General features: G+C 42.2%; 2 protein-coding genes across 3 annotated transcripts in view; one reads left to right on the forward strand and one right to left on the reverse strand.

Annotated features, from left to right (window-relative positions):
- Nucleotides 1-16,073, reverse strand: part of LOC115313047 (UPF0764 protein C16orf89) — a 370,567-nt gene that overhangs the window by 95,757 nt on the left and 258,737 nt on the right. The gene's annotated exons all lie outside the window — the stretch shown is intronic.
- Nucleotides 1,800-16,073, forward strand: part of LOC8052376 (maltase-glucoamylase, intestinal) — a 79,952-nt gene continuing 65,678 nt past the window's right edge. Inside the window, exon 1 of one of the 2 annotated variants that reach the window (XM_029981396.4) lies at nucleotides 1,800-2,237. The gene's annotated coding sequence lies outside the window, so the exon portion shown is untranslated. The remainder of the gene's footprint in view (nucleotides 2,238-16,073) is intronic. The other variant, XM_042294022.1, reaches the window with a different exon arrangement.

The following is a 16,073-nucleotide window of genomic DNA, read 5'->3' on the forward strand; positions in this document are numbered from 1 at the left end:
AGACTCTTGATCTGACGAACACGTCATCTGGGGTCACTGAGTGCTTAAAAACGATATGCGGCATGATCGGCTTTTGATCATTGGGCAGGATATGAGGTCCTCAACGTCGTCCGATATGAGAACAATTACAGGAACACTTCGGGAAGCAACGGATGACCTCATCAATAACACAAATTAGTATGTTCTATATTAGAGAAACGCGACGTGTGTGTGCGTTCTGTCTTCGTGCTATTCCGGGAAACAGGCTCCTAATATCTCAGTCAGAGCCCAGAATAAGCAGACATCAAAAATAACTACCATTACCTATATACTGTAAAATAAAAGTGGTCGAATCGAAGGTCTGGATCACGGAAGCTCCACATCCATTGCGGAAGTTTCACTCTTAAAGGGGCACTGAATTCATTTTTAAAAAAAGGTCGTTTTTGATCTTATATTGTTTAAAAGCTGCTAGTTCCCGCATATACCAAGTCCTATATTATGCGTTCTGTCTTCGTGCTATTTTGTGAAACAGGCTCCTAATATCTCAGTCAGAGCCCAGAATAAGCCGACATAAAAAATAACTACCATTACCTATATACTGTAAAATAAAAATGGTCGAATCGAAGATCTGGATCACGGAAGCTCCACATCCATTGCGGAAGTTCCACTCTTAAGGGGCACTGAAGTCATTTTTGAAAAAGGTAGTTTTTGATCTTATATTGTTTAAAAGCTGTTCGTTCCCGCATATACCAAGTCCTGTATTACAAAACCGTCTATTCATCTCAGGACAAGGGCAAAGCATGCGGACTCTTTTTTCTCGCGGACTATATTGTGTACACTGTGTGGACCAATCAAAGCTTTACAATACGCGCAGATTCCGAATGATTTTATTATAACTTGTTTCGAAGAGAGTCTGATAGGTACACATTCGGGTCAGACTCCTCTTTTTCTCCGCGGGCGAAGCCATCGCTTGCAACTCGCCGAAAAGCACCCTTCCTCGAATACTTCACTCGGAAGAAAGATCTTCTCAAAAAGGGCGTGTCGCGATCTTTGAACACGCTTTTAACGAGGAAATAAGCTTCGCACGATTGTGATTTCGGGTTTGTTAGGATGCTTGGAGCGTCTAGATTGAGTTGTCACCACAAGAGGACTTCAGTGCCGCTTTAACTCTTACGCCTGTCGATTCCAGTCGCATCCGACATTTCTAGTCAAAAACTCCCGACGCCCCTGGTTCCTTCTTCAATTAATCTAAAAACCTATGTTCTACATCTATTGCAAGACTATTTCTTTTCTTTTCCTTTTTTTAATTTGTGGAGGTGCAGATGTTTATACACATGCTTCGTCGGATCTGTGAGATCTTCTGCAATGGGTTATAAACTTCCCTAGTTGCAGGTAAGTCAATTCAATTCAAATTCGATCGAAATCTCATTTTCCAGGTGTACTCTGGAGGGTCGACAACGTCGCAAACAAATTTATACATTCTATAGTGCATCGCGTATCATATACTGTATCTTATCGTTTTCACCCTGCTTGCTCCGTGATTCCGTTCCTTGATATTCTTATTGGTAATTTCAAAATATCACTAGCTGTAGTACGATAATAAAATACCACCAACAACGCCCTGCGTTTGTCAACTATAACGTAAAACAAAATTTTGAGGCCCCCCCCCCCCCCCCTCCCCCCTCAAAATTTTGTTTTACGGTTGGGGGGCTTGTACAAATTAACGAAGATCCTATACAGGGCTGAGGAAGTGTCCTTTCCTCGCGTATGGATCCTCTCCAAAAACTACGAAGGCTCTCGCGTTCTCCGCCCGCAAGAATAGAAGCCGCAACGGCAGCGGCGGTGGAGGGTGTTGGTGGAGGCCACTGTTGTCGCACGAAAAGCGAGGAGGAACTTCAGCCGCGTATCGAAAGCGAAACCGGCGGCGAGGTGACGTCACGAACCCGCGCGCATGCGCACTGCGTCTTCGTTTGCGCAACACGTGCGCTTCGTTCCAGCCGGTCTTCCGTTTCCACTCGCTTCGGCGATTCAGTGCGGCGCGGTACGTGTGGCGTCGAGCGCGCAGCCCGAGTCCCGCCATCCACTTGTGCAGTGAAACTCGCACAACGCAGACAGCGTTGCCTGTAGCTGCTCGCCACAGCGCGGAGTACAGGTTGGAGGGGACTGTCGGAATTGTCGGCGTGATTTGTGAACCGTGCGTGTGCTTGTGCGTGGAACCAAACGTCTGGTCTTTTCGGGAGGATGAGACATTCTGAAAGGTGAGCATGGGTCTGTTTACATAGCACGAAATTAAAACAACAGCATAGTTATTTTCAACATTTCACTTTGATACGTTACACTAACCGACTTAATTACACGTTTCGTTGAAGCCGTGAAATTACTTTTGCACAGCTATAAATCGGCAATGGGGCTTCGCCTTCGCTACGATAAATAAGTATACGCATTGTTTGTTTTATGAAGCGATTCATACACCCCCCCCCCCCCTCCGCCCCCTTCGCACTTCCCCCATTTTCCACACTCAGGCATGAGTCCAACCATTCGCCCCCCCCCCCCCTTTCCCCCCAACTTCAAAATTTCGTACACGAACTATTCAAACCTATGGTATACACCCCAGGATCCCTCACACAAATTGTAACCCCCCCCCCCCTCTCCAGGTTGACAACCCTGGATAAAACTACGGACTTCCACGGCACGTCTCTACTGCTTACCTCCTTGACAAACGCAGATAAAATTTTGCCTTCTTGGGTCAGCTAGAAAAAAACATAGCTTCTCAGATATCAGCTGTTTTCTATGTATTTTTCTATTATACTTTATTATATTCCTAGGAAATTAATTCCCCCCCCCCCTCGCACACACGCACACGCAGGTAAAAATAACTTATCATCTTCATGTAAACATTTACGTTCTTATCTATACGCTGGGGTCTTGTTACAACAGTTTCCTGTTTACTTGAAACCAAAGAGATGCCTATAGTATTATGTCAGTTGAGATGCATTTCAGCAAGATCACTCCTTCGTAGACAATCTGCAATCAACAGTTTTGACGTGCATGGTAAACCTTCACACCCACACGTGTGAGTAACTGTTCAGAACGCATGGTTATGTGTTTATCCCGTAGTTCGTCCAGCCGCTAACAGGTATAATTCCAGCATAAGCTTCGAGGTTTATTATTTGATATATAGCAACACGATAGGTCATTCAGAGACATTGACAGCCAGGGAGCACAACATTACCTGGGTTTCTGAATATAGTTCTTTGCCGCTTTCTGTCATATTTCTCTAATCTTAAAGCAAAATACAAGCTTTGACATAAATGCTTGCTGGAAACATCAACGGAAAACTCTGTCGGCCTATATTTTTGACACACGCGTGTGATTTGTTGCAAGTTTTAGGGGTGTAAGTATTAGGATATGGTATCCGCTCATTTTTGTCCTTCCTGACATTCTTTTTTTTTTTATTGGGATATTATCAAGAAATTGATATGAATAACCATTCATCTAATAAATCGGAACTGACAACATGTAGTCGCTTCCTGCACATAAATCACATTAAAAGTATGAACTTGTATTTACATTAAAATAAGTACTAAATACATATGTCGATTGTTTAATTGAAAAGCAGCCTTTTAGATTTACAATATGTTTTTCGCTAATTTTGCTACAGTTTATTTACTTAAACAGGTTGTCTCGCAGCGCCTAAAACAAATTATTACGAGAAGGGGATGCTGACGGCCTTTTTTTTTAAAGATACAAATATAGGGTAATTTGGCGTGTGCATGCACAAGTTTCAGATATGAGGCTATATATAGTGGAAAAATGTAAACAACAAAAAGCTCAAATTCAAACTTAAATACCCAATAGGTGATTGGAAATCAACGCTGTAGAGGTCATGGAAACAATCTCGTCGGGTAGCTTGTTCCATTCTCTCGTAGTGAAAGGAAAAAAAAAATAGCGTTTGAACATATTCGTTCTGCACATACTCTCTGACCTTTTTAGAGTGGTCACGCCTTCCGGATGTGAAGTGGGCAGGCAGCATGTACGTACGTCGTTTTGTCCAAGCCGATGTAATGTGATACTGTTTGATTCGCATGTGAGTTAAGGGAGTTAGGTCAAGATCGTTTTTAGTTAGGCTGACACTCAATCTAATGATCACGTTTACCCGATATAAACCTGGCAGCTTTGTTTTGAACTTTCTCTACCTGATCTATAATATTGACCTGATGGGGATCCCATGAGACTCTGGCGTAGTCTAAAATAGGACTGATATATGTTACATGTTACATAAGCTTACGGCGTGTGTTGCATTTTTTTTCTCCTTAGAAAAACTAATACTCCGCTCATTCTGACATGCATTTTAAAAGCATTGAATATGGGTAAAGAAAGTGATGTAACCTGTAAATAATGGATAGGAAAAAAGTTTATGTGTAAGGTCTTAGTAGCTATTTAAAGGATTTAATACTACGTTTTGTACAGGGACTGCTTTTCATGAGGTGAAACATGAACAGCTCGTAAAGGTTTATGTACCCCTCGAGGAAAAAAGTATAAAATAAAGTAAAAAGCACTAAAAAAAAAAAAAAAGAGAGAGAAACATCCGTTAGCTTAGCGTCCAACACGCATACGCTGATTCAATGACTCGCTCACATCGGCAGAGGAACAAACACACAAAAGCTGGTGAAAGACGGCACAAAAAATCACAACATTTATGATGGTGAAATGCCCATTTTTGGGAAGGGCCGGTATTCTGAAATGGTCTTGTGACGAATAATCATGCTCATATAGAACACCTGGGCTGTGCAAGACTCGACCAGCGTATAGTTAACTAAGTATCCTCTCCACGCAGCCTACATAGCGGTTCCTTGGTGCCCCGTATGCGCTAGGAACCTAACCATCACCGGCATTTATCGCTCTAATAAGCGCGCCATCTGCCAAAACACGTGTGCGTACCTTTCGCTCGGTCTTCATGGGTAGACTGTAAAACTATATTATGCTGCTATTGCGATTCTTGGCATGATCCGAAAAAACGTTTGTCCGCGCTTGTTATAACAAATTGTAGACTTTTCATTCAAACTATACCGTTCGTTTACGTTGCCGTATACATCTCCCCCAAGAAAGCAGACATTTATATTATCAAGCTTCAAAATAATGAACAGGAGTAATGGAGGTTTTATTCTTTCGCCAACCTCATCGTCCTCTTTTATTTTGTCTCTTTCTGAAAACCGTAGATTTATATCTGAGCAAAATAAGGCTTAACGGAAACATTGACTCCCGCGATGTCCGCACTTGTGTTCAAACATTTGCCCTCTCACAACAAAATGCACAGCTCCAATATTCTATAAAACGCGTCCGGCACAATATTCTGTAAGAAACTATGAAGTATGAAAAATACACTAAGAATCCATAAAGTCTGAACAATACACTGTAATAAATGTGAAGTATGAACAATACACTGTAATAAATTATTAAATATGAACAGTACATTGCAGAAAACAACAACTATGAAGCAGGAACAATATTGTTCATACTTCATGTTTTTTTACAATTTATTCTTAATACAGCTTCTTATAGTGCATTGTTCATATTTAGTTTCTTACAGTGCATTCATTGTTAATACTTTATGAATTCTTACAATGTATTTTTCAGTGTATTCATAATTTCTTAAGTTAAAGTGTAAAAACAATAAAGTATGAGCAATAGACTGTAAAAAAGACTATTAATTATGAACAGTACACTGTTAGAAACTATGACGTTTGAACAATGTACTGCAAGAAACTATGAAGCATGAACTATAGACTATAAAAAACTGAATTATGAACAATAGACTGTTAGATACTATGAAGTGTGAATATCACTCTAAGAAACTATAAATTTTGAACAATACACTGTAAGAAACTATGTAGTATAAACAAAATTCCTTATATTTCGTTGTTTCTGACAGTGTAGTGTTAATATTTCGTAGTTTCTTAGAGTGTATATTCATACTTCATAGTTTCTTACAGTGTAGTGTTAATATTTCGTAGTTTCTTAGAGTGTATATTCATACTTCATAGTTTCTTACAGTGTATTGTTCTTACTTTATAGTTTATTACAGTGCGTTGTTCAACTTTATAGTTTCTTACAGTGCATTTTTCATACTTCATGGTTTCTTACAGTGCATTGTTCATACTTCATAGTTTCTTACAGTGTATTGTTCATACTTTATAGTTTCTTACAGTGCATTGTTCATACTTCATAGTTCCTTACAGTGCATTGTTCATGCTTTATAGTTTCTGGCAGTGTATTGTGCACACGTTTCTTACAGTGCATTGTTCATACTTCATAGTTTCTTACAGGGCACTGTAAGAAACTATAAAATATGAACAATCAGTGCAAGAATCTATGAAGCATGAACAATACACTGTAAGAAACTATGAAGTACGCACAGTACACTGCCAGAAACTATGAAGTATGAGAATTACATTGTACACTATTCACATTGTGATATCGAAGTTATACTATTCACATTGTGATATGAAAAAAATACACATGTTGTTTACAAACAGTGCATTGATATGTTGTGCGCGAGTATCCTTCATTTAAAACACTATAGACTCAAATCCACAATTCACTATAAAAATCAGTCTCCGCGTCGTTCTTTGCACAGCGCCCGTAGACATTGAATCGCAGAAATAAAGTTAGCGAGCTTAGTAAATGACATATCCGGCAAACAAATCTGACCCAGAGATATGGCGTATACGCAGATTTAAAGATGTCTCCCGTGCTACGTACGTGTTCCATCGGATACCGTATTTTCTTTTACAAAAACATTCTGGGATACCCCTTAATTGCATCTGCACTGTTGGTTTCAGTGATTGGCGTTTTCCAGGACGTCTTCTTAGAAAGTAGTTAAATGAATCGATCTTGGGGTTTTGGATTCTCGCGTGCACGTCGTATTCGCTGTTTCTTCGGTTGCCTTCCTCCTCACAAAAATTTAAAAAAAAAGCATTAGAAATTTTTATGCGACGCTACTTCTTTTTGGCAATGCAGTGGCAAGCAAAAACGAGCAATTTAGCTTGACCAGAAAGAAAAAATATATGCTGTAATAATATTAATATGAATAAGAATAATATGCTTTATCAAGAGTTAACCATTGAATTGCCCGTGCGACACAAATTCTTTTAGCAGTGTCAGTGTACGCAGCGAATGATGAGAAAGTTCGCTCTCGGAAAATGTAGCGATATTGATATGAAGAATAATTTTCATGCCAAAAAATGTAAAACGCGCAGTTGCCCATCCGCGAGAGCCTACGGTGGATTGGTTTCAAGTAATGCGGGGATTGCATATATATGGTAATGTAATGTTGCGCTATCGGATGAGCATCGAGTGGGCGTGCGCTCGTTTATCAACGTACTGCGTGATGCACATTAAAGAAATTAGACTAGCGGTTGTCCTGCAGTAGCAAAAGTTCTCATATATACAGCGGAGAAACCAGGAGCTCATCGGGGCGAACTAACTTCCTGCTGTCTAAACACACAGGCAACACAATTGTTGCACTGTAGCTTTTTTGTCTTTTTGTTCTCACGACTGTTCGCCGACTAATTCGATGTTTGTTGTATGAAAGGATGTTTAGAGATCGATATAGAAAACACTGACCGTTAAGGTTCCCGCATTCGTCCTTCACACGCTCTGAAAGAGAGCAAATGTCCTGGTTCGTTACACTGCTAATACCACTCATCCATATGGCCTGACGCAAACAGGAGAGTTCGTCGACTGACCGCTAAGATCAAGTCATGTGCTTGCCACAAACATGGCACAGCGTCTCGGCGCACTTTGGATGCAAATTGCACGAGCATGTCGAATTGCGGGCGAATCTGTGAAATGGGCACCACGCCCCGTTGGCACACACTCGAGCCTTTTATGGCGGAAGGGAATCTAGAAAAAAAGAGGGGGGGGGGGGGGGGGGGGGGGGGGAGCAGCACGGTCGTGCCCGAGGAGCAACATACGGTCGAATATATTAATCGCGACCACGTTAGCGTGCCTTGCATCCGTAACGGCTCTATCGCCGGACGACGGGGTGAAGCAACTGCCGTTGCGAATCCCGGTGAGGATATGTGCTCACCTTGATCCGCAAAGTGATTGGGGTGAAGCAACTATATACTGCTCGGAATCAGTGAGGCGGTGTGCTAACTTGGATCTGCAAAGTGACTTCGCCCGTGTCTTTTGGTTACATATATTAATTCAAAAATATTATCCTATTCGATTCATACTTTTCTCTTCCTGGGATATTACCAGTTCCGAATTTTAAAGTATTTGTAACACGCCCTTTTCTGGTGTTACAGGACTTCACACACAAACAGAATTACACCCTCAAGGGTGTGAGTCAGTTTGTCCCTTCGGCTAAAACCCCGAGGGTGTTGTAGCTGCATCCGTAGGGTGCGGTGTAACTACCTAGAAAATAGGGTGGCGATCTTAGTTGCGTCTCGGAGTTATTATGCGACCCCCCCCCCCCCCCCCCCCTTCCAGGGTGCGCTTCATGTATCAGCATCTGGTTTACGAACAAGTAGCACTACAGTTTTCACATACACAGAAACAAGTACCAACCCCATGACCCTGTTTTTGTTGTTGTTGAAACGCACTTAAATTTATTACCACAAGCATTAATGTGTATACTGGACGCACTAATTTCGCCGGTGTCCGCCTCAGCAAATAATAAGGTTACAAGTACGTTGCTTTTTTCTTTTTCACCGACATTTCATGTAAAAAATCCCCAAATTTCAAGAAATATCCCGTAGTAGAAAAAGAATTAGTACAGACATATTAATCAATGTACTAGCTAAAACAAGTCAGATTAAAGCTGTCTGAAACGGAAATGTTGTTTCTTCACCGAAATGCACCGCAGTATGCTTTCTCACCCCGTTCTAAGACCTTTTAAACAGTGACGGGTCTTCCATGCAACAGCACTCTACTCCACAATTCTAAGGGGTGTTTTACTTATAATATAAAGACTGTACTACTTAAAATAGAGGCAAGTCTGTGGAGCATTTTGTTTTACACCCTGAGAGTTTGCAAAGGCGGTTTGCACAAGGGAGATGGTATACGCTACATTACATACTACACATATCTATGGTGATCGTGTTTTACAAAACCCGAGCTGGCGAAGCCAGCCGAGGTACGTCTTGGGAAAAACACCCCAAACGTTATTCCACATTGAGGCATGTACCGCACTGATTAAAGCGTAGACTTTGTCTCAAGGTAAACTCTCTTTTGGTGCATTTGCGTTGCCCACACAGTTGTCTTGGGCTAAAAACAAGATAAGAATGATAATGCCAGAAAGCCGGAAAAGAAGAAAAAGACAACGCTCCCAGCATTTTAATAGAAAACCCACACGCCTGAAACCCTTTGCATCAAATCTGTAGAAGCAATTGGTGACTTAAATCGTGTCAAGGACACAACTGCGCCTGCGTCTGCATCAAGCTCGTGTTTCACGAATGTGCCTATAATAATATCATATTATCAGTACTATTACTGTGATGCATCGCACATCGTTTGCATCTAAGCTCTGCGGTATACCAAACCTTTCGATGAGGGCACACGGCTAGGACATGCTTGTGAACCGTGAGACGGTGTTCACAAGTATGTCGTTGCCTAACCAGTTCGCCTGCATGCTTTCACTTCTGACGTCTATAGGAGTTGCGGGTCGATGATAGTGTATCAAGATATTGAAGGGCAGGCCGCTGTAGTAAGTGCTAGTAATGAATGTGCTAAATAAAAATAAAACAAATGTAGATTCTATGTTTGTTTCAAACACAGGCAAATAGAAAGGCGCCTTTTTTACGATGAACGATGTATTGAAAATTGATTCGTAGTGACCTCTATGGGCAGAAGTCCTTCAGAGAAGAAGGAGTGGATTTGGTATTTGCCACTCAGAATCATCTGGCTCTTTTTCTTTCGTAAAGTGAGTGTTTACTGTTTTTGCTATATACCTTTTTTTGTAGATAGCGAAGTTACATTTTCGAGTGTTATTAACAATTGTGTACACGACCTCGAAGCAGTACATGAGAGAGCGAGGTTGCGAAGGATTTCGGAAGACCAGAGAGGAAGAATTTCAACTCTGTCGGTGAATGGAGAAGGTAGCTTTGCATGAATGGTCAAACCTCTAGAGTAGTCATATATTTACTCATCCTTACTAACCAGCAACAATTTGTTCTTTAGTTTGATAATGTGGATGCGGTCACACTCACAGGCATACCAGACAGAACAGAATCGCAGCGCTGACAAACAACTCAGTGATAGATTTCTTCTTTCAGTGGTATGTTTCATGAAGAAATATATCACTGAGTTGTTTGTCAGCGCTGCGAGTCTGTTCTTTCTTGTGTGCCAGTGAGTATGACTGTAAATCCGCGCTGTTCCATCCAAGTTTGTTCCCTGATGGAGAAACACGGAAGTAAAATTAAAAGAGCATTCAGGACACGACAGCATTTCCCAAAACATGCACCCACTTTCAGCTGCTTGGATTCGCATATTCATATAAATTTAATTTTGTGGATGCCGTTAATATAAGAACTGCCTCGTCATTTAGTGAAGAGCCTATTGTATTTTTGTTTCGGTAACATTTTGAGGCATTTAATTCCCGACTGTTTCAAGAATTTATCTTAGACGTTATTCTTCCAATTTATATTTGCGCACTTTTGTCGCGAAAAGATGTTGCTCCATCGCAGTATTTCGTATTCTATTTCAGCTTTCCAGGTAAAGTTCTCGTGCATTTTAAATAATATTAAAAAAGCTTAAACCATACATAGGTTTCATAATTCTATGCTAAAAGAGAGGAAAAAAAACACGAATACCGCGAATTTACGTTATAGGAAACCGACGGCGTAACACAAGTCAATACATGTTCCGCAACTTAAAAGATGCAGGGCGCGGTGAGTCACATGCATCTTATTAGCGCTCCACAGCCAATCACGAAGCAAGTAGCATAAATTAACATAAGAAGCCACACCCTGCGGTCCTTAAGCCGTCAGTGACTATATAATGATCATTTACCCAGATAAGCCCTTATTTCATTCTTCCGTTGCGTTAGCTAACTGTGAGTAAAATTTTTGTGGCTCCAGGTTATGATTGTTATTACGATGAGATTGTTTGCATGAGAGTGTACAGGGTGTTTTTTTTTATTCTTACACATTTGTTAAAAAAAACTGTGAAAGCTACACTAATTCGGTTTGTTCAGGTGCATGGGTTATACGGTCAGGCGGACCTTATGTGGGCGGCTAATCTTTGCGATAAGTCGGCTAATTAATTAGAGTTCATTAATTAACATTTTAATTAGTGGAAATAGACATATTGTTTCAATTAGAAACTTGTAGAGCATCATCGAAAACCACTAGATCAACTATTTTTGGAAGGATATAACGCCGGGGAAGCGTTTTACGGCATTCTGTAGAAACGCTCCATTTGGACGCGTTTCTAGATTTCGGTTTCTTATCGGAGCGCATCACCGCGCCCGCGGTCCCGTGTAGCTTTCATGTAACTTTCATGTTTTTTTTTTTTTTAAACAAATGTGTAAGAATAAAAAAAAACAAAAAAGCACCCTGTATATGTTAGGGGCAAAACGCTAAATATCGCCGGGCGTAAACCCATTTCTGACGGGTTCCCTGTTTGCTCCCGAACAATACCTTTTTTTTTTTTATTGTCTAGAAGAGAAACAGCCAGGGCTTCATGAAACAAAAATGGCACGAAAAAAGCACTTTGAAAGTTTGCATCAGGAGCGTCAGCCTATTCGTGCCAGAGCCAAAGGCTTCGGGGTTCCTAAGGATGCACTCCAAAGGCGTGCAAAGAAACTCAGCGTGTGTAAAGAGCGAGTGCTTTATAAAAGTCCAAACGACGAAGTATTTCCGAACAACAAGGAAAAGAGCTCGTCGAGCATATTGTGCAGAAACCTCTCTTTGGGCTCACGTATGTGCAAAGGGTATGGTTTACACCTACGGTGAAAGGAAAAGGAAGGAAAAAGAGTATTCAGAGTGAAGGCGATAGTCTGCAAACTCTTCGTTCACAGAATACGCTGGTAAAGCGGAACCGTACTACAAATTGCACGACGAGCGCCAAATATGACTGGCAGTGATGATTAGAAAGCGCAACAAGACGACGGTCACAGAGGAAGACGCAGGGCTTGTCAGAGCGCTTCTGTGTCCGTCGTCTTGTTGCGCTTTTTAATCATTATGAATCACCAACTATCCGAACTTTGTACTCCCGAATGGCCGCGCCTGGTGCGCAAAAATAACTATGAAGCAGAACAGCGCCCGGTTGTGTGTGGATGCAATGCACGGCGAGCGAAAAGTGGGCTCACGAAGATTGCGTAGGAGGGGCCCACGGAGTATACTTTAAAGGGGCTGTGCAACGACATTGGGTAGATGATATTTCTTACTTTACATCAGCTTCCTGGCACTAGTGGGACCCAAGAATACTCGGACGCAGCACCACTGACCAAGAAGCGTCTTCGCCGCGGCGGAATTCAAAGGATGAAAGCGGAGCTTTTCTTTCAGTCTCTCCTTCCAAAGCTGCCTTATGCTCCTTCGCGAAATTTGATGACGGAGCTGTGGGGACAATGGCAACAGTACGATCCCCGGGAATGCGTCATCGGGCTTTGCGGTGCGTACGCATTCCATCTGGGCTCGTGACAATCGATGCCTCGACATGCATTCGGGGCCCGTGTCCAATCGCTGCAATGACGACAATAGCCGAGCCATAACAATGTCTGGAACTCAGCGCGTGTCCTGTGCTTTGCCCACCATGATCAACATTGGCGGCATATAATCGGCTCCAGATCACGTGGCCGCTTGTTCTGGCTGCGAGTTGAAGGGGTGAACGGTACTCGTTTTTCTTTCATTTTTTTTTCTCTGGAACTTCTATTGCGTGGGGTGAAAAAACGAACGCGTGTTTCATAGGTCATTAACGTCAGGGATCCGTTCTAAGCGGTATTTGCGCAAAGTACAAAAATTGTTGCATCGCCCCTTTAAAGGAGCTGTGCAACGATATTCAGTTGGAATGTTTTTCTCTCTACACGGGCCTACTGGCACACCTGGGACTCAAGGATATTCACACGCAACGCCATTGGCCAAGAAACTCCTTTGTTGCGGTGTAATTTCAAGGACAAAAGCGATCATTTTCATTCAATCTCTCCTTTGCAAAATTTGATGACGTAACTCGGGGATCGCAGTACACCCAAGTGACGATTTTTGAATGCGGTTCATAGATTGAACCCGAGCATTGCGTGGGCACTAGACTTGGGCTCGTGACAATTGCTAGCTCGAGAAGCATTCGGGTTGTGACCCGTGTCCAATCGCTGCAACTACGACAACAGCCGAGCCATAACAATGTCTGGAACTCAGCGCGTGTCCTGCGCTTTGCCAATCCCAGCGCGTGGCTATGATCAACACTGGCGGCATATAATCGGCTCCAGATCACGTGGCCGCTTGTTCTGGCTGCGAGTTGAGGGGGTGAACGCTGCTCGTTTTTCTTTAATTTTTTTTCTGGGACTTATATTGCGTGGGGTGAAAAACGAACGCGTGTTTCGTAGGTCATTAACGTTAGGGATCCGTTTTAAGCGGTATTTGCGCAAAGTATAAAACTTGTTGCATTGCTCCTTTAAGTGTTCCGATTGCAAGAACTGAGCTGTCTTGTTTTAAAGGGTGTCTCATTTTTCCCCACTTGCTGCCTCGTTTTGCCCCGGGATCAGGGCAAAATGAGACATTTGTGACTTTTTTTTTTAAATTATCAATGAAAATCTTATCGTTTTACTAACTCGAGCCTAGTTATTTTAGTGCCCGCAATTCCAAAACGCCAAAGAAAATTTTCGCAAAAGGTTGTCTGGATTCGCAATTAAAAAATAAATAAAATAAAAACATAATCGATTTCCATATTTTTGTTTCATTTTGCCCCGCTTTATCTATCTATCTATATATATATTTTTTTTCTTTTTTAAATATATACCAACACCGATTTGGTTTATTAAATGGAACTAAAATGACGTCTGACAACGTTTTCGCGCTTTAAAATTGAGGAGTGCGGTCGCTTTAGTAAACTCATTCCACTAGTTTACAAAATTGTTCTGTATTTTTATATCCTTCACTTCTCCCGCAGACAACTTCCTATATGCTCTGAAGCGCACACCGACATCTTAGGTGGTTTAATAAAATATCCGTGGTACCATTATCGTTATATCTTTTGATTCTATGAAGGCCACCGGTGATGTTGGTTTATTTATTTATTTACGTATACAACTTGTTTGCAGGGCTATACTTTGTTTCAGCTTCCGTCCGAGCGCAGCCATAGGCTGAGGGACGGTTCGCAACTTCGAGAAGAGCATTCTTACGCATCACAAAGTAGTTCACAAAAGTAATTTCTTATAAAATAACTGTTTTGTGCGTAAAAACTGCACAATGTTCCAGATGTGTACTGCTGAGATGATTTGCAACTAAAGGAATCAAATCTCTGAAGTTTATGTTTCTATTAATATATGTAAATGCATTTGGTTTGGTGAAAACATGTATATCTGCTGGCAACACGGCTGCAGAGCTCGGTTTTTCTGCGTGATTTCGTTCCCGTAATCGCCGAATCATGTGCTTCGCTGCCTCCCTCACCGAGTCGCTTCAAAACGTCCTTTCACAAAGGCACGTTTGGGCGTCAGGCGCGAGAAGTCGTGATGAATGTCCACTTTCAAATTCGGCAGGAGACTCCGACCGCGTCGTACCGCAAATGCGTTGTAAACAAGCAGAGCGTCCGGGCCACAACAATTCAGATACACGGCGAAATCAGGGCACCCCTTTACCTGCCGATCACATTGAACGCCGAGAAGCTGGTGAAAAGGACTGTGCCTTGAGTCCTGGTATATTCAAACGATACAAGGAAACATCAACGGCCGGGTCATCGGGGACCTTGCAACGTGTACTTACAACTCGAAACTATGCCGAACAGGTGGAAAGCTTGGACACAGATGCCAGCGGCCAGCCTACGTACTGACATCCCCTGTGACTAAGTTTCAGAACGTGAAAGGGCACTTTTTAGACCTGTAGCAGACGATATCGTTGATACACCCGAAGCAGACGAAATATTCGGCGAGCGCGGGCGGCGCGGCCGACCAGCGGCGCAGCGGAGTGCTACGAAAGTGCAGGCGAGATCGCGTGACCGATTGCCGGCGTGTGATTGACTCCGGCCACACGTAGCTTTGGCTGCGCTCGGACGGAAGCTGAAAAGAAGTATAGTGACTGAGTGTCAATTCGGTATGGTTAAAAAAAAAAAAAAAAGTGGTGCAATACCTTAATCTTCGACACCTGAGTTGCCCTTATTCTCTCAAGGTCACAGCCGACTTTGAAAACAAGGAACAGCAATGTACGTTCGTCGTCCTGTTATTTACAACTTTAATCTTTTTAAGAAAAGAAAAAAAAAAAGGCTGGTCTAGGGTAATATATAATATACGTGACTGGGGTGCGCCCAGACGCGAGCCTGCAGAGCTCATTTAGATGACGAAACAAAAATGGCGTCATTATTTTCCTCGCGCTCGCTTTAGTCATCTCGTTTTCCCGCGGACTGCCGTGTCACGTGTCTTAAAGTCTCTGGCTAGCGTTCAACTACCCTGGCCACGCTCCAACAGACAATCCGAGCCGTGGAGGAAACAAAAGTGGGATAATAACAAATAAATGCATAGTAATGAAACAAAAACGAAAAAGGATCCCTCGTGCCGTCTACGATTCTGGCGTGAAGACTACTACACGAGTTTCTGGAGACGGGCAGCTGTGGAAAGAAACGAAGCGAGGCAAACAATAAAAAAATGGAACTGTACCCTATACAGCTCTATTGTTCTTTGACGAGGGTCGTGGATGATTGTACTACAAAACTTTTTTTTTCTTTTTTTGGCTTAGCTTTTTGTGTGTGTTTTAGCCGCATTCATTTTGCGTCTTGCTCACTTTTTTTTCTTATGCGGAAGACAATGTTCGTTCTTTAATATATGTAGTCTTTTTTTTTCTACTTTTAGTCTTTTTTTAAGCCGCTAGAAACTCGTGCATCGGCCGGTTAGAGCGTCGACGGACGAAGCACGCACCAGGAATCGTGATCATAATAGGCGATAC

The sequence above is a fragment of the Ixodes scapularis genome, unplaced genomic scaffold (assembly GCF_016920785.2).
Source record: "Ixodes scapularis isolate PalLabHiFi unplaced genomic scaffold, ASM1692078v2 PGA_scaffold5__190_contigs__length_132052651, whole genome shotgun sequence".
Taxonomy (NCBI): Eukaryota; Metazoa; Arthropoda; class Arachnida; order Ixodida; family Ixodidae; genus Ixodes; species Ixodes scapularis.